General features: G+C 53.6%; 1 protein-coding gene across 2 annotated transcripts in view; it reads right to left on the bottom strand.

Annotated features, from left to right (window-relative positions):
• ZNF385C (zinc finger protein 385C) overlaps nt 1-17906 on the bottom strand; it is a 73398-nt gene that overhangs the window by 39331 nt on the left and 16161 nt on the right. Inside the window, exon 2 of one of the 2 annotated variants that reach the window (XM_055388123.1) lies at nt 703-775. The exons of the other annotated variant lie outside the window; for it this stretch is intronic. The gene's annotated coding sequence lies outside the window, so the exon portion shown is untranslated. The remainder of the gene's footprint in view (nt 1-702; nt 776-17906) is intronic. 2 annotated transcript variants of the gene reach the window in all.

The raw sequence follows: 17906 nt of genomic DNA, 5'->3' as shown, positions 1-17906 counted from the left end.
GCCACCACGCCCAGCTAATTTTTGTATTTTTAGTAGAGACAGTGTTTTGCCGTGTTGTCCAGGCTGGTCTCAACCTCCTGACCTCAGGTGATCCTCCCACCTTGGCCTCCCACAGTGCTGGGATTACAGCCATGAGCCACTGCACCCAGTGGGAGACAGAGTCTTACTCTATCGCCCAGGTTGGAGTGCAGTGGCACAATCTCAGCTCACTGCAACCTCTGCCTCCCGGATTCAAGCAATTCTCCTGCCTCAGCCTCCTGAGTAGCTGGGATTACAAGCATCTGCCACCACGCCCAGCTGATTTTTGTATTTTTTTTTAGTAGAGATGGGGTAGTGCCATGTTGGCCAGGCTGGTCTCGGACTCCTGGCCTCAAGTGATCTGCTCACCTCGGCCTCCCAAAGTGCTGGGATTTCAGGTGTGAGCCACCGCGCTGGGTCTCATATGACTGGTGTCTTTATAAGAAGAGGAAATTTAGACACAGATAGTTATAGAGGGAAGACCATCTTCAAGCCAAGAAGAGAGGCCTTTGAAGAAATGAACCCTCCTGACACCTTGATCTTGGACTTCTAGCCTCCAGAACTGTGAGAAATTACATCTCCACTGTCGAAGCCACTGAGTCTGTGGTACTTTGTTATGGCAACCTGAGCAGACAAGCTCATCTCCCCAGAGGGCATTTCCTGTGTTCTGAGGCCCATGCTTACTTTGCAGATCAGACCAGTCCAGTGATGTCACAATGTCTTCACAAGACTATACATCCAACAGTGGAGCCCGCATCTGAACAAGGAAAATTAATTTTACAAGCCCAAGGCCAAAAACCTGCCTGTAGTCCCCAGATGCCACCCCCATTCTCAGTAAGCTGCTTGTCCTTTTTGTGAGCAGTGATCCCACATAACATGTCTGTCGTGACAAGTGTGAGGACTGTGTGTGGATGGAACAGAGGAGCACAGCGATAAGGGCAGGAGCTCTTTGAAATTTTAGGTATGTTTAAAATTTCAGTAGAGACAGGGTCTTGCTATATTGCCCAGGCTGGTCTTAAACTTCTGTGCTCATGTGGTCTGCCCGCCTCGGCATCCCTAAGTGCTGGGGTACAGGCATGAGCCACCATGCCCGGCCAAGAGCAGGAGCTCCATGCTGATTCATACCTGGGTTCAAATCTCAGCTCTGTCACTCACTGGCTGTGTGACCTGAGCTCAGTTCCTTCGTCTGTACCTCTGTAGAATGGGAGTGATCAATAACAGTTCCTAAGTCATACACATATTGTGGGGATTAGATGAGCTGATCTATAATCTATGTAATATGCTTCTCGGTGCCCTACAAAATCAGCTGTTTTTTGTTTGTTTGTCTGTTTTGTTTTGTTTTGTTTTGTTTGAGACAGGGTCTCATACTGTTGCCCAGGCTGGAATGCAGTGGCGCTATTTTGGCTCACTGCAACCTCTGCCTCCCGGGTGCAAGTGATTCTGCTGCCTCAGCCTCCTGAGTAGCTGGGACTACAGGCGCGTGCCACCACTCCCAGCTAATTTTTGTATTTTTAGTGGAGACAGGGTTTCACAATGTTGGCCAGGATGGTCTCGATCTCTTGACTTCGTGATCCGCCCACCTCGGCCTCCCAAAGTGCTGGGATTACAAGCGTGAGCCACCGGTGCCCGGCCAATCAGCTGTTATTAACACACAGTGTGTCTGTCTCTTGCAGCTTGTGAGTGAAGTCTGTCACCCTGTGTGTCTGCCACTGATGTACCTGGGTCACTGCAAATGTCTGTTACCCCATCGTTTGTTGAGGTGAATCTATGTCACTCACTCTGTGTGCATGTCGTAGTGTAGCTGTGCCATAGTGTGGGTGTCGTTGTGCCCAGACCATGAAATGAGACTGTCACTGAACATCTGAGACTCACTATGTGATATCGGTTGAATTATGTCCCCCAAAATTCAATATGTTGACATCCTAATCCCCAGCACTTTCAGAATATGACCTTATTTGGAAATAGGGTCGTTGCAGATGCTATTAAGATAAGGCCAGACTGGTATAGGGTGGGCCCGTAATCCAATATACATGACTGGTGTCCTTATAAAAAGGTGCAATTGACTGGGCGCAGTGGCTCACGCCTGTAATCCCAGCACTTTGGGAGGCCGAGGTGGGTGGATCACGAGATCAGGAGTTCAAGACCAGCCTGGCTAACATGGTGAAACTCTGTCTCCACTAAAAATACAAAAAAATTATCCGGGCGCGGTGGTGGGTGCCTGTAATCCCAGGTACTCAGGAGGCTGAGGCAAGAGAATTGCTTGAACCTGGGAGGCGGAAGTTGCAGTGAGTCGAGATCGTGCCATGGCACTCAAGCCTAGGTAACAGAGCAAGACTCCGTCTCAGAAAAAAAAAAAAAGAGAGAGACAGGGTCTTGCTCTGTTGCCCAGGCTGAAGTGGAGCAGTGTGATCATAGCTCACTGTAACCTCAAACACTTGGGCTCAATAGATCCTCCAGCCTCAGGCTCCCAAAGTGCTGGGATCACAGTTATGAGCCACTGCGCCCAGCCTTGCTGACACATATTGATCTTGGACTTTTAGGATCCAGAACTGAGACAATAAACTTCTATTGTTTAAGTGCCACCCAGCCTGTGGCACTTTGTTATGGGAGCCCTAACAAACTAACGCGCCATAGATCTCACCCTGGTGTGGTCATAAGTGCTTGGTGATTTGATGGTCCAAACCCTGCTGCTAGGGTTTGGATGTTGTGGCTGGGCGGCAGTCCCACAGATAGCCTCCAGGTGGCGCAGCAAACATCCAGTGGGAAGGTAGGTGAAGACTCCGTACTCCCTGGGCATGACAGACCCCAGTCCCCACACTCAAGATGCAATGCAGCTGTCTCCTGGAGCCACACCACGGGTCCAGGGTATAGCTCTTCCCACAGAGGGCACACTGGAGGTCACTGCCATTGTGAGAAGGCCCCCATTACTGCATGGAGCCCCCCACCAATATTTTGCACCTTCTCACCTCTAGATGGAGGTCATCACAGCGACTCTCCTGCCTCTCCATGTCCTCCCCAACCCTCCCAGCAGGAGGAGGCAGGAAGAAGGTCTTAGGTGCAAGTGTTGTGGGGGGAGAGGTCCCATTCCCCGGGTGGAGGCTTCAGAGGAATGAGATTTTCCTGGCCATGCCAAGGAGAGCTGCCTGCCCCGCCAGCATGGGGACAGGGGTATTTTGAAATCTCAGTGCAATTTATGACAGGCGGGCCGGGGACATCGCCCAAGAGAGCAAATATCTGCCACACAGCTGATTAAACCTCTGTGATATATAGCCTCTGGGCTCACGGGGCCGCCTGGATTCCGGGCTAATTGTGTTCCCCCCAGCCAGGCTGCTGGGCCTGCTGCAGCCTGCCCTGCCTGACCCAGCCTTCCCAGCTGTTCCCTTAGGAGCCACACTGCCCCAGCTAAGCTAGGGGAGCCCAGTCAGAAAGTGTGGACGGGTGGGCAGTGACGGGGGCACACAGGTCTGTCTAACCCTGCCCTGAGCATCGGCAGCTCGGCATCCCCAACCCTGGCCCCTACTCAGAGCCAGCATGACCCACGCTAGCAGGACCTACACTTGGACAGGACCTAGTCCACATGCTGCCTTAAGCAGATGGGGAAACTGAGTTCCAGAGCAGGGCAGTGGACTTGCTTCAAAGCAAATGGAAAGACGATGCATGAGCTGATTATAGAGGCTTCCCTGTCTTTCTCTTCGCCCCCCAGCTGCTTACGTCACATCTTCTTTATGAAATAACAACCCCATTTATTGAGGGCTTACTGTGGGCCAGGTGTTTGACAAAAAGGGTCTTTTTTCTTTTTTGGGGGGCATAGGGTTTGACTACGTTTCCCAGGCTCCAGGCTGGCCTCAAACTTGTAGGGATCAAGTGAACCTCCTGCCCCAGCCTCCCAAGTAGCTGGGATTACCGGCATGTGCCACCATGCCCAAACAGGATCTCTCTTAAACTTCACAATTCCATGAGATGAGCACCATTATTAACCTGTTATCCCACTGCATAGATTAGAGAACAGGCTTTGGGAGGTTCTGTGGCTGGACCTGGACCTATGCTTGTCTGACTCAAAGCCCAAGTCCTTACCCACTGCCCCATCCCACCTCTCCTTAAAGCCTGCCAAATCCTGACCTGAACTGATGGGTGGGGAGGGGGCCACAGATTCAGAGAAGGGCTCTGGGGAGGGGCAGGGTTGTGCAGCCCCTATCAGGCCCAGTGCCTGGCAGAGACGGGCTACACCCTGGGTAGAAAGAGGTGGGGCCAGAGCCAAAGAGGTGGGGAGGAAGGACAAGGGGAAAGCAGAGAAAAAGCGTGTATGTCCATCTGTCTGTCTGTCTGTCTGGGATTTCTACAGGAAGCTGGTTAAATCTCCCTCTGTTCCCTGTCTTCCCTGAGAGATGGGCTGAGGCTGCTGCAGAGAGGGTAGGGGTTGGGCCCTGGGAGGGAGCCACCCACTTGGAGGCAGGCTCACACTACCTGTGCTGTAGAGCTGTGTAGCCCAGGTTCTGTCTGCCTGTCTGCCTGTGTGTCCATCAATGCGGAGCGGGGGGGTGGGGTGGGGGGAGCACGCAGGCAGGGCTCTGGGGTCCCATCTCCACCACTTCTGGCTGGGTGACAAATGCACGTGAGGTCCCTGGGTTTCCATGGGGTCCTTGGCCACCATGAGGTGATGAGATTCCCTGCCTGTCCATCCAGAGAGGGCTGAATGGAGGGGACTGTGGAGGCCAGAAAACAGGCAGCAGACGGTTGTTTCTGCTGCAGCCTGGGAAAGGAGTCCTCCAGAAAAGGCTGCTTCTCCTAAAGAGGTAACCGGAGAGGAAGGTTCGAGGCCTGTCCCCAGCCTTTGGCAGAGCATGAAGGGTTCCCTCCTCAAACCCTTAACAAGCCCAGTTACCCTCTGGCATTTTCCTCCATGTCAGCCAACAGCCACCCTCCCGCCTCCCCAGCCTACTTCCCAGACCAGGCCAGGCTGGCTGGCCGGCCAAACTTGGGCCAGACCCTGCCTCGCTGGGCTTTGGTTTCCTGTCTTTAAAGAGAGGGGGCCAGGCGTGGTGGCTCTTGCCTGTAATCCCATCACTTTGGGAGGCCAAGGCAGGTGGATCACCTGAGGCTGGGAGTTTGAGACCAGCCTGGCCAACATGGTGAAACCCCGTCTCTACTAAAGATACAAAAATTAGCCAACATGGTGGTGAGTGCCTGTAATCCCAACTACTCGGGAGGCTGAGGCAGGAGAATTGCTTGAACCTGGGAGGCAGAGGTTGCAATGAGCCAAGATTGCACCACTGCACTCCAGCCCCAGAGACAATGAAACTCCGTCTCAAAAAAATAAGTAAGTAAAAAATAGCAGGGCGCGGTGGCTCATGCCTGTAATCCCAGCACTTTGGGAGGCCAAGGCGGGCGGATCATGAGGTCAGGAGATCAAGACCATCCTGGCTAACACGATGAAACCCCGTCTCTACCAAAAATACAAAAAATTAGCCAGGCGTGGTGGTGGGCGCCTGTAGTCCCACTACTCAGGAGGCTGAGGCAGGAGAATGGCGTGAACCCGGGAGGCGGAGCTTGCAGTGAGCCGAGATTGCACCACTGCACTCCAGCCTGGGGGACAGAGCGAGACTCCATCTCAAAATAAATAAATAAGTAAATAAATAAATAAGTAAATAATAATAGGCTGGACGCGGTGGCTCATGCCTGTAATCCCAGCACTTTGGGAGGCCGAGGCAGGTGGATCACCTGAGGTCAGGAGTTTGAGACCAGCCTGGCAAACATAGCAAAACCCCATCTCTACTAAAAATACAAAAAATTAGCCAGGTGTGGTGGCAGGTGCCTGTGATCCCAGCTACTCGGGAGGCTGAGGCAGGAGAATCACTTGAACCCGGGAGGCGGAGGTTGCAGTGAGCCGAGATTGTGCCACTGCACTCCAGCCTGTGCGACAGAGCGAGACTCCATCTCAAAAAAGTAAAAAATAAAATAAAATAGATAAGAGAGGGGATTGGGCTCCTAGGTCCTTTGCAGGCTGAATTGCAGTGGCCACACAGAGCCGCTACTGCTAAGGTGGAAGGCAGTGGAGGCCAAGGTATATGATTCTGCCTTAGCCTGGGAGAAAGGCAGGGTGGGTGCGCCTGGTGGCAAGCGCCTGTTGTCCCTGGAGCAAAACAGAAACATCGCCTCCGTGAATCCTCAGAACAATCCTGCGAGGCTTGACACATGAGGCAACTGAGGCTCAGCATCACAAAGAGAGGCAAGTAGGTAGGGCCAGGTCTCCTCCATTCTATGAGGCAAGGGCAGGGGGTGAGGACCCTGGCAGCCCCCATCCCAGTCATTCATGGGGTCACAGGCAGGAGTGTGGGATCCTGGCCCTCCCTACCAGCCCAGCTGCAGAGAGAAGCACCTGGAAGAAGAGAAGCCTCATCTGTTCCTGTCCTAGCAGAGTGCAAGCCCTCCTGGGCCTGGGTACCCGCTGAATGTCCCTGAGGGGCCGTCAATGAGCATTTTGGCTTCTCCACCCTGCCACCTCCCCACTGCCCTCTCCCAGCACTGACACCTCCCCAGGGCGAGGAAGGGGAAACAGCCCTTTTTAGTGGTGTGGCCACCACAGAGTGGCACCCATCCCAGCTATTCCATGGGCCCAGGGAGCTGGGGTCACCCAGGGCCACACCCTGAGATCCCCTCAGAGGATCCAGAGGAGTCGAGTCACCTGCGCCAGCCCCCAGCACATACACCCCTGCTTTGCCAGAACAGGAGGCCCGGGGGCTAGGCAACAGCTGCTCCAGGTGCCAGGTGAGGGGTTCCGCTGGACACACCCAAGGCAGCCATGTCTGTCTTCCCATCTGAAGTGGTGACAGAGGAAGCCTGTCACCTTCCCCTGGGGCCTTCTGGGTGCTGGGGATTTCAGGAGTGAGCTGCTGAAAGCCAACACTCCAGCTCCAAGGGAGGGAGAGAGGGCACAGGAGGTGAAGGAGCAGTATGGTCCAGAGGTGAGGTCACTGTCCCCCACCGCCTCCCCACCCTGGTCTGCTCTGTCCTCACCCCCAGTTGTCTGCATCCTCCAGAGGGCCTCAGTCCCTCCTGACACCCTCAAAGACAGGGGCTGGCTCTGCTGGCCACTGAGACTCCCCCAAAGACCCCTACCCTCAGGAAGGAAGTCTTTCTTGCTGTCTAACCTGCATCTCTCCTTGCAGGGTCCATAGTGGCAACACAGAGCAGCTGCTTGTAAGGTGGGATGGTTGTCTCCATACCCCCTGTCCTTGCCTCTGCTGCCAGGCAAAGCCCAGGAAATCTGACCTATTGCCCTGTTCACACTCAGCAGGCAGAGGAGACCCGCCGGCCCCATGCCCCCTCCTAGGAGCACCAGGGCTCAGGATCCTGGCACAGCCCGGGTTTATCTCCTGCCTGCTCTCCCTGCCCAATCCCATAGGACCCAGAAGGGGAGCTCCCTCAAACCCCACTCCCTGCCTTCCACTAGTCACCACGTCCAAGTCAGGGCAGGGGCCTAAGTCCTGGAAGCCAGAAGGAGGAGGGTTGGGAGCTCCTGGGGACTGTTCCTGAGTTGTGGGTGGGGGCAGAGTGCTCTGGCCAGGGCCCCCCCCCCCATGCCCCTTGCTGAAGCTGAGACATTCTGCACGTTGGGGGTAGGAAGGGGCGGGACAGGAAGTCCTCCAATGACTGTGAATGAGGTGGGGGGTGCGGGAGCAGGAGTACTCTTTGCACCCCCCAAAAGATAATTGTTGCTCTTCCCTCCCCCACCCCTTCCCTTCTATTCCATCTCAGTGTTGATAGGGGTGGATCAACTTTTGGATTCTCTAAACTTCTTAAGAAAAGACGGTGGGTTATCTGGTCGCGCCCCCTATCTCCGGAGAATGGTCCTCTCCTTAGGGTGGGTGGGAGTAGAGGGGGAGTCTCACCCTGTACTCCCTCTCTCCCTCTAATGGGAGCTGGAAGTCCTTCTTGCCATCACCCTTGGTGTCCTCCTCGCGACCTCAGTTTCCGGTTAAGTTGCGGTTCTTTCCCGGTCGCCAGGCAAGAAGGGTCTCCGCCGCCGCCCCCAGCCCTGCAGAGCCACCTAAGCGCTGAGCATGCGGCGGGCCCCCTCCCGCCGGCTCTGCCCCCGCGGCGCGTGGGTCCGGGATGGGCGGCGGGGAGTGCGGGCCCGAGTCCGGCGCCCGCGCCTACCTGGAGAGCGCTCCGGACAAACCCGGCTGCGTCCAGCCGCTCGCGGCCACCCGGGGCGGTCCTGAGTCGCAGCTCCCGGCCCCGCGCTCTCCCGGGACAGCCACGGCGTCTCCGAGCCCGCCCCCGGGCGGCCCGACGGGAGCAGGTGCCAGGAGCCGCGCCGCCCCCGCCGGCCCAGGAGAGCCTTGGCGGGAGAGGGGTTCAGCGGTGGGGCTCCCCGGGTGGGAGGAAGAGAGGGGAGACTCGGAGGCTCTCCTGGCTGAAGAGCTGGGCGCACGGGTGAGTATCCCGCCTACCCCGGCTGACCAGGCCCAGCGTACTTGAGGGCTCCCAAGGGGTCCCAGAGCTCAGGGAAGGGGACCCCAAACTGGCTGCCTTCCCCCACCCCCTGTCAGCACCCCCTTCCGCCCGCCCCCGGCTGCTACCTCTGGCAAGCAGGCCCCTCTTTTGGGAGGAAACTCAGGGAGTGGGAGGAAGTTGACATTCATGGACCACCTGCTGGGTGCCAGGGGGATCACACTGAAACCTCCGAACCACTCTGCCCAGAGCGGTGCAGTTCCCCATTTTACAGACCAGGAAAAGAAAGATTGGGGACTTAGGTAGGCACGGTGGATCACGCCTGTAATCCCAGCACTTTGGGAGGTCGAGGCGGGCGGATCACTTGAGGTCAGGAGTTCGAGACCAGCGTGGCCAACATGGTGAAACCCTGTCTCTACTAAAAGTACAAAAATTAGCCGGGGGGTAGTGGCACGCCTGTAATCCCAGCTACTCAGGAGGCTAAGGTGGGAGAATCGCTTGAACCTGGGAAGTGGAGGTTGCAGTGAGCCAAAATCACCCCATTGCACTCCAGCCTGGGTAAGAAAAGTGAAACTTCGTCTAAAAAAAGAAAAGATTGTGGACCTTAAGTAACTGGTCCAAAGTCACACAGGAAGTGGGCACCAAATGGGAGACTCCAGGCTGCTCCTAGGCACTGTCTCTGGAGGTCAGGGGAGACAGCCAGAGTCTGCTGGGGAGACTTCACCAGTGTGTGTGGCTGAGAGTCCTTTCTGATTCCTCCCAGGGAATCAAAGCACAGGGTCCAGCACACAGTGGGCACACACAGGGGCACGGAGCCAACCAGGAAGAGCAGGAGGCAGGGGCTGGTGGCACGACCTCCTAAGAGCACTGTCACTATTCTGTTGTTGGAGAAGCAATAACAGGGCAAGAGAGCAAGAAAGAGCCAAGGAAAGTGGACACAGAGGGCTCTTGCAGCCAAAGAAGAAGTGGCGGTGCCATTTACCTGCCTGGCACTGGGGCAGGCCTACTGGGGACCAGGCCACGCAGAGAGGAGGCCCCATGGTGGGGAGCCTCAGGGATGCCTCACCCACGGTGCCACCAAGTCTCCTAGCACTTCCTGGTTCACCCATCCACCAACTCACCCCTGCCTTGGGCCTTGCCCCTGCTCTCCCCTCAGTCTGGAACATCCTCCCAACATTCACAGAGATACCTCCTTGTCACTCAGGCCCCAGCTCAAATGTTACCTCCCCAGGAGCCCCTTTCCCCAGCTTCATCACTCTTAGTCTCAGACTCAGTTTACCACTCTCTTAGGGTATCTCTCAGGTTGTAATTCTTTTGTTTGGACCCTGACCTGTCTCCCCCATGAGGGCAGGGCCCTTATTTCCCAGCTATCCACAACACCAGTGCAAAGCTTACTGCATACTTATTAGATGCTCAATAAGTAGTTGTTGAATGAATAATAAATGCATTTCCACTTTTAAGATAAATCCACATTAAATTGTACATTTTAAGTGGGGGAATTGTATGGTATGCAATTATATTTCAATAAAGCAGTTACTAAAGATTTTTTTTTTTTTTTGAGACGGAGTCTCACTCTGTCGCTCAGGCTGGAGTGCAATGGCGCAATCTTGGCTCACTGCAACCTCCATCTCCCAGGTTCAAGTGATTCTCCTGCCTCAGCCTCCCAAGTAGCTGGGACAACAGGCGCATGCCACTACGCTAGGCTAATTTTTGTATTTTTAGTAGAGATAGGGTTTCACCATGTTGGCCAGGATGGTCTCGATCTCCTGACCTCATGTTCCACCCGCCTTGGCCTCCCAAAGTGCTGGGATTACAGGCGTGAGCCACCGCGCCCGGCCAAAGATGTTTTTAAAAAGTAAATCCAGGGTGAGGCGGACAGTCATGGTACACCATATGTACCTCACTATCCCACAGCACACGCATCCTCTAACTTAATCCGGTCACACTGATCTCCATCACAGTCCACATCCTGTGGCTGTCCACGGAGAATTGCAGTTGTTCAGACTTGGAAGGGATCTTAGAGGTCATCCCATCCCTTTTGTAGCAGCTTTGACAAGATATCCTCTGGCCTCTGCCTGAACATGCCAATGATGGGGAGATCACTACCTAACAAGATGGCCCATTCCACTATGCTAACGTTAATTAAAATGGGGTGTTGGAACCTGTTTCCCTATAATGCTTGCATACTGGTCATAGATCTGCTGGCTGGTAACACAGAAAACGTGCACTCCACCTTCCACAGCCAGAGAAACACAGCAGGCAGTTTCTTCCTAAAGGGGCTCTTCTCCCAGCTAAAGAGACCCATTTGCCTCAGCTATTCTTCCCCTGACATGGTCACCTCCTCCAGGAAGCCTTTGAAGATGTGCCTCCCCCTTGTATGTGCTCCCAGGGCACCTTGTATGAGACCCTAACACTGCCCTTATCACACTGTATTAATTAAACTATCTCTCCCAAACCCTGCTTTGGTTACCCAACTATACTGAGGGCTCCTCCCCCAGGGTAGTTCTGGGCCTTCATTCATTTCTTTTGCCTGGTACCTTGCATGGTGACCAACTGACCTGATCTAAACCACTTAATTAAAAATGTGTTGAATAAATGGTTTCCAAGTGTTGGATTATCCCAGTTACATTCCTTTATACTCCTTTTTTTTTTTTTTTTTTGATGGAGTCTTGCTCTGTCGCCCAGGCTGGAGTGCAGTGGCGCGATCTCGGCTCACTGCAAGCTCCGCCTCCCGGGTTCACACCATTCTCCTGCCTCAGCCTCCCCAGTAGCTGGGACTACAGGTGCCCACCACCACGCCCAGCTAATTTTTTGTATTTTTAGTAGAGACAGGGTTTCACCGTGTTAGCCAGGATGGTCTCGATCTCCTGACCTCATGATCCACCTGCCTTGGCCTCTCAAAGTGCTGGGATTACAGGCGTGAGCCACTGTGCCTAGCACATTACTCTAAACTCTTTTAGGCTTTTGGTATCCTCCATAGAACAGAAAAAGGGACAGCACAACCTCCCCCCATCTCTGCCCTCCTCTGTGAATGCTGCCCATCCCTCAGTTTTTCTTCAGCCTTGAACTAGCTCTACATAGAGCTGAGTGTCCTTGAAACCCCCAGGTCTATTTTCACGTGATGCACTGGTGAGTTCAGCCTCCCTATCCCAGCCCCCGAGTGAATGGTAGTTTCCTGCGCTGGGAGGCCCAGACCGTATGTTTGGGCTTGCTGGCTCTCCCATTCTGCTTAGCCTATTGAAATCATTCAGCAGGACCACAGGTGCCAGCTTAGTGCCACCCACAAAGACGTGGCTTCACCTAGATACCTAGGAATAACACACCCCTAAACTCCAACTCTGCACGCAGGCAAAACACTGCCATCTATTGTGGGCCTTCTGTGTGCCAGATCCTTCCCATGCCCTTTCCCACTCATTTCATCCCCTACTAACCCTGAAAGTTTGCTACTACTCTCCAGATTTTGAAGATAAAGAGGGGGAGGCTCTGGCCGGGCGCGGTGGCTCACGCCTGTAATCCCAGCACTTTGGGAGGCCGAGGCGGGTGGATCACGAGGTCAGGAGATCGAGACCATCCTGGCTAATACGGTGAAACCCCATCTCTACTAAAAATACAAAAAAATTAGCCGGGCGTGGTGGCGGGTGCCTGTAGTCCCAGCTACTCAGGAGGCTGAGGCAGGAGAATGGAGTGAACCTGGGGGGCGGAGCTGGCAGTGAGCCAAGATCGTGCCACTGCACTCCAGCCTGGGCGACAAAACGAGACTCTGTCTCAAACAAACAAACAAAAAAACAAAGAAGGGGAGGCTCTGAGAAGTTAACTTACCTGCCCAAGGTCACACAGCTAGAAAGGGGCAGAGTGGGGATTTGGACCCCATTGGATGACTCCAAAGCATAGGCTGTCTCTTTCCTTTATACCATGGTGCTTCTAAAGGCCTTATCCCAATATGCCCAGTAACTTTTTTCCTACAAAGGTGGGGTGAAGAGGAAGAACAAATGAAAAAGCTCTTCCTGGTAATGGAGAGCTGGGGGTGCGAGGTGGCGCTAGCCCTCCCTGGTCCACCTTCCACTTGCCCAGTGAGGGATTCAGGCCCCTTAAATATTGCCCTCCCCACTCCAGAAAATGACGCTTAGTCTAAATAAAGCCTCTGAGTCTCCAGTTTGACTATTCCAGCTCTCACTACTGGCCAGTCTCATCCACTGTCTCCTCTTCCTCTGTTTTGTCTGTGGATGACTCTTCAGCCCTAGAACAGTGCCTGACACACAGAAAGTAACGAAGACATATTGCTGGATTTGAGGAATGAACCAACTCTCACTGTAGGTGCAAAGAGAAATGGATCAGGCACCTTGCTCTGACTGTGTGAGTTTAGGCAAGTTACTTCCCCTCTCTGAGCTTCAGTTTCCTTATCTCTAAAACAGGGCAATTAACAGGTAACGGTGTAGAGGATGGTGTGACATCATGCCTGCAAAGTACCCCATATAATATGTGCCCAACTAATAGTAGGGGCATCATTAATTAGGTGTTGCTGGTCCCGGCTTTAGAGAGAGGGACATTGAGGCTCAGAGAGGTGAAGGAACTTATGCAACCCTCAACATTACACAGCTTGGAAGAGGCCCATACCAAACAGCAGCTGATGGGCCTGGATTTAAGGCTGTGCCCTTTTTCTTGCTCCTGGGGCCTTTACCAAATGTTCAATAAGTAACGTTTCTACTACAAAGATAAGAGGTGGTTAAAAGAATTGTTCATAATAATAACACTAAGGGCCCCAGCTGAAGCAAAGCCTGTAACAAAGGGACTTAGGCAAGGAGCAGAGACCCCGACCCAGCCAGCAGCTTCCCTGCTTGGCCCACAGCCCAGACTGGGGCTAGGACAGGTGGCGTCATTCTGGACTCCTGGGCTCTAGGAGGGTGGGAGAGGCCCCAACAGTGGGTAGGCCTGTCCCACCCCACCCATCATGGGTTCTTTCTGCCCCCACTGAAAGGGCAGACTCTCTAGTGGCTTGAACAAGTCCACTGTGACCCCTCCCCCAACGTTTTGCCTCCTAAAATAGCCCAGAGCCACCATGTGCCCAGGGCGGCTCCCCACTGGTTGCAAATCCCCCTGAAATCAAATCCCCATCCTGCCCCAAGGAGGACGGCACCACCTCCTGCCACTGCTGGGCTCCAGCGCCAGCCAGGCTCCCCCAGTGGAAACCGGGACAGTTGTCCTTCACAGTGACCGGGACATAAATCCCCAAATAATGAGACAGGCTCTGGGAACACAGAACCAGACACAGTGCTAATTGGTTTGCTTCTGGGCAGAGATGATGTGGAGACAACAGTAACAGGCCTCAGTTTCCCTGGCAGTGTATTGGGGTGGGGGGATGCAAGGGCCAGGGATCCCTGGCTGGGCTGATTTTCTACGCCTTCTGACTGGCCTCACAACCTACTAACCAGTTGCACTTTTTAGGATATTAAATTCCCAGATGTAAAAGGAAAGGGCTGGGGTCTCCTGGTCCAGGTCCTGAGGTAGGAAGCCTAGAATCTCTACCATGATCCAGAAACACCTTCTTTTCATTAAGAAAAAAAAAAAAAAATTGAACCAAGACTCAGATCCTTCCCAGTATGCATGGGGACTGGGGGAGCAGGGAGGCGGGGAACCCAGTGCAACCTCCCTGCTTCTCATGTGAGGTTGGTAATGGATTCTTGGACAAGCCCAAGGACCTCAGTTTGCAGTAATCAGGATGAGATTATCACATTAAACTTTCAAAGTCTTTGCTCAAAAAGAAGCAGCAGCAGCTGACACCCTTGACTCCCCCGACTTTCCCACTGTCACCTTCTCCTGGACCATGACCAGATGAGCTCCAGATACAGGCCACGTGGAGGCTCCACTGCACTGGGGCAGAGGCAGGGGCATGGACAGGATGATCTCCCTGGGGGTGGCCTCAGGGTTGTGGTAAGATGGAAGGGGGAGGAGGTAGGGGAGAGAGGTGAGCATGTGTGTCTGCGGGTGTAATTTGGAGGGACTGCGGGGAACTGGAGTAACTTGAAGTCAGGCAAACGTGTTTACGTTGCAACTTCGCCACTAATGTGTGACTGGGAACTTGTCCCTTCTCTTCACATCTTAGTTTCCTGTCTGTAAAATGGAGATAATGGTAACAACAATGCCTAATAATAACTCCTCTGACTCAAGGCTGATGTCTGAGAAGATTAAATAAGATAACAGAATATACTAGCCTGGCACGGTGGCTCATGCCTGTAATCTCGGCACCTTGGAAGGATGGAAGGACCAGGTGGGTGGATTGCTTGAGCCCAGGAGTTTGAGACCAGCCTGAGAAACATGACAAAACCCTATCTCGCAAAAAAAAAAAAAAATATATATATATATATATATATATGTATATATATACATACATATATGAACAAAAATTAGCTGGGCATGCTGGTGCACACCTGTAATCCCAACTACTGGGGAGACTGAGACGGGAGATTGAGGCTGCAGTGAGCCATGATCATGCCACTGCACTCCAGCCTGGGTGACAGTGAGACTCTGTCTCAAAAAAAAAAAAAATACTGACCAGGCACAGTGGCTCACGCCTGTAATCCCAGCACTTTGGGAGGCTGAGGCAGGAGGATCACTTGAGGCCAGGAGTTTGAGACTCTATCTTTACAAAAAAAAAAAAAAAAAAAAGTTGACCATGGTGGTGCATGTCTGTAGTCCCAGCTGCTCAGGAGGCTGGGACAGGAGCATCATTTGGGCCCAGGAGTTGAAGACCACAGTGAGCTATTATTGTGATACTGCACTCCAGCCTGGGTGAAAGAGCAAGACTGTCTTCCCCCATCACCCCCCAAAAAAAAGAAAGAAGGAAAATGCCCTAAAACTGTAAAAGCCCACTGCGATGTGAGGGATGATGTCATTAGTTACAGCAGGAGGGATGGTGATAAGACCATAGAAAGAACTTCCTCACAGCCTTGCGTTGGAAACTAATGGAGCAAAAAAAAGAAAGAAGACAAACAGGCTTGGGTAGACTGCCAAAGATCTCATCAATGATCCACTCTCCCAACCCAGGGTGCCCATTCCCCATGTCCAGGCTCCCCTCCTGCCCATCATCTTGCCTCCCAAGGCTGCCAGGCAGCCATCAATTTTTCCCAACTCAGAGCTCTATTCAGCTTGTATTTGTTGCCAACACAACAGAAATTATTTCAACCTCTTCATCCAGCTTGGCAGAGCTACCTGGGGTGTGTAGGAGAGGCCAGAGCTGGAAGAAAGGAGGCTGGAAATTGGGGTGTCCAACAGTGGGGTAGCCGTCTCTCCAGAGTATTAGCTGCAATTGCAGCATTCTAGAAGGCAGTCAGCTTCCTGAGAGGAAGCAGCCTTATACTGCCCCATGGAAGGGAAGGGAAAGCCTGAGGATCCGGGGGTCCTCACGGGGACCTTGGCCACCTTTCCTCTTACTTAAAGAGCTGCATTCAGAAGGTGTTGGGAAGGAAAGGCCCTGACTACCAGCCAGGTTCAACCCTGTGGAAATTAAGATCTGTAAGTCTCCCTGACCCTCCCTTCATTTCCTGAAGCTTTTATTTAGTTTGTCCAGCAGGATCCTCCCATCCCAGCCCACTGATTCCGGCCTTGGGGTCCTCTCCTCCTCCTCAATATGAGAAACTAATCCTAACCCATCCTAACCTCACAAGGATGGAGGCAGATTGAGGATGACACCAAGATTCCAGGGTCACCTGGGGTGGGGAAGGGAGAGCCTCCAAGTCCATTGGCTGAGGGAGATGGTGGGGTATCCATGGTCCACCTTGCTGGCCAGGGAGCAGCTGCTGACCACATCAAAGTCCTCCTCTCAAATCGGTCCGGTGGGAGGAGGCACAAAGCCGTTGCAGGCCATGAAGAAGGAGTCCTTTCAAAACCAGCTGAGAGGTTCCAAGAAACGCCCTGAGGACAGGCTGTGTCAACATGTCCTGTGCCCCCCAGGCCCACTGGTGCAGCTTCCAAGCAGCTTCCCACAGAAGGGCCACTCAGAGACCTTGGCTGGAAGGCAGGGGAGGGTGGAGGACAGAGCCTGAGCTCCAGGAGCCATCAGACCTTGGGCAAAGTCCTTACCTCTCTGATCTATAAAATGGACTCAGTAGTATATACCTCATGGGGTTGTTGGGAGAACCAAGAGGTGATATAGGGATAGCGTCTCCCTTTGTGCCTGGCACAGAGTAGGGGGTCGATAAATTCACTCAATAAACACTTATTGAACACCTACTATATGCCAGCCTGTCCACTCTATACCTTGGGATCTAGCAGTGAACGGAAGTCCAAAGGGCCCTCATGGAACTTGCAAATCTGGGTTAGGGGAAGAAGGATGGGCGCAGACAATAAGCAGATAAACACATGAATCAGGATGGACGAGGGCTTGCAGAAGACCAGCACTCAGGAGGGGCCCCTCTGGAGGAGCTCTGTCAGACCTGGCTGACCTGAGGGATAGGCCTGCCTGAGGGTTTTTGGCCACAACCACTCACGGGAATCACCCGAGCAGCCTTGGAAGATTCTGATGTCCAAGCTCCGCCCCAGGGATTTAATTTTTTTGAGACAGAGTCTGACTCTGTCACCCAGGCTGGAATCCAGTGGTGCAATCTCTGCTCACTGAAACCTTCACCTCCTGGGTTCAAGTCATTCTCCTGCCTCAGCTGGGATTACAGGTGCCTGCCACCACGCCCAGTTAATTTTTATATTTTTAAAGTAGAGTCGGGGTTTCACCACGTTGACCAGGCTGGTCTCGAACTCCTGACCTCAGCGACCTGCTCACCTCAGCCTTCCAAAGTGCTGGGATTACAGGCGTGAGCCACCACGCCCAACCTCTACCCAGAGATTCTGATAGGCTTGGTCTGGGTGCAGCCTGAGACTGTAAAATTCTGCCCAGGTGATTGACATGCAGCCAACAGTGAAAGCCTCATGCCCAGCAGGCTTCCCAAGTACCTGGCTACAGGAGCACCACCTGAGGAGCTTGTCTGGCATCCTAGGCTGGGCTCCACCCCCAGGGGTTCAGATTCAGGAGCCTGGGGTGAGGCCCAGCATCAACAGGTGCCCAGATTCTGAAGAGTTTCTAGGAGAGCAAGGGCGAGCTCCAGAGACTGGCTCTCAGAGTCTTCCTCACACTGAGCCTGGCCACACTGCATGTGACCACCTGCTGCTCCCATGAGCACTGTCCCACTGCCTTGCCCCCAGCCTAGCAAGTCCCCCGCCTTTCTCCAGGCAAGTCCTGCTGCTGCTCCTAGGCTTACCATGAAGCCTGAAGCTTCCCACCACCTCAGCCCCTTGGCTGAAGCCCCTATGCCATCCTGTTCCATGGCGTGCTTCATGTCTGGCTGAATCCTGGGCTCCTAGAGGTAAGGCCAACTCATCCATGGCACATGGCACCAAGCCCAGCACCTCACAGGGTATGACTCGTGACCTCAGTGATCCGCTCGCCT

Source organism: Gorilla gorilla, chromosome 4 (genome assembly GCF_029281585.2).
Source record: "Gorilla gorilla gorilla isolate KB3781 chromosome 4, NHGRI_mGorGor1-v2.1_pri, whole genome shotgun sequence".
NCBI lineage: Eukaryota > Metazoa > Chordata > Mammalia > Primates > Hominidae > Gorilla > Gorilla gorilla.
Note: the sequence above shows the minus strand (reverse complement) of the source record. Positions and strands in the feature narration are given on the sequence as shown.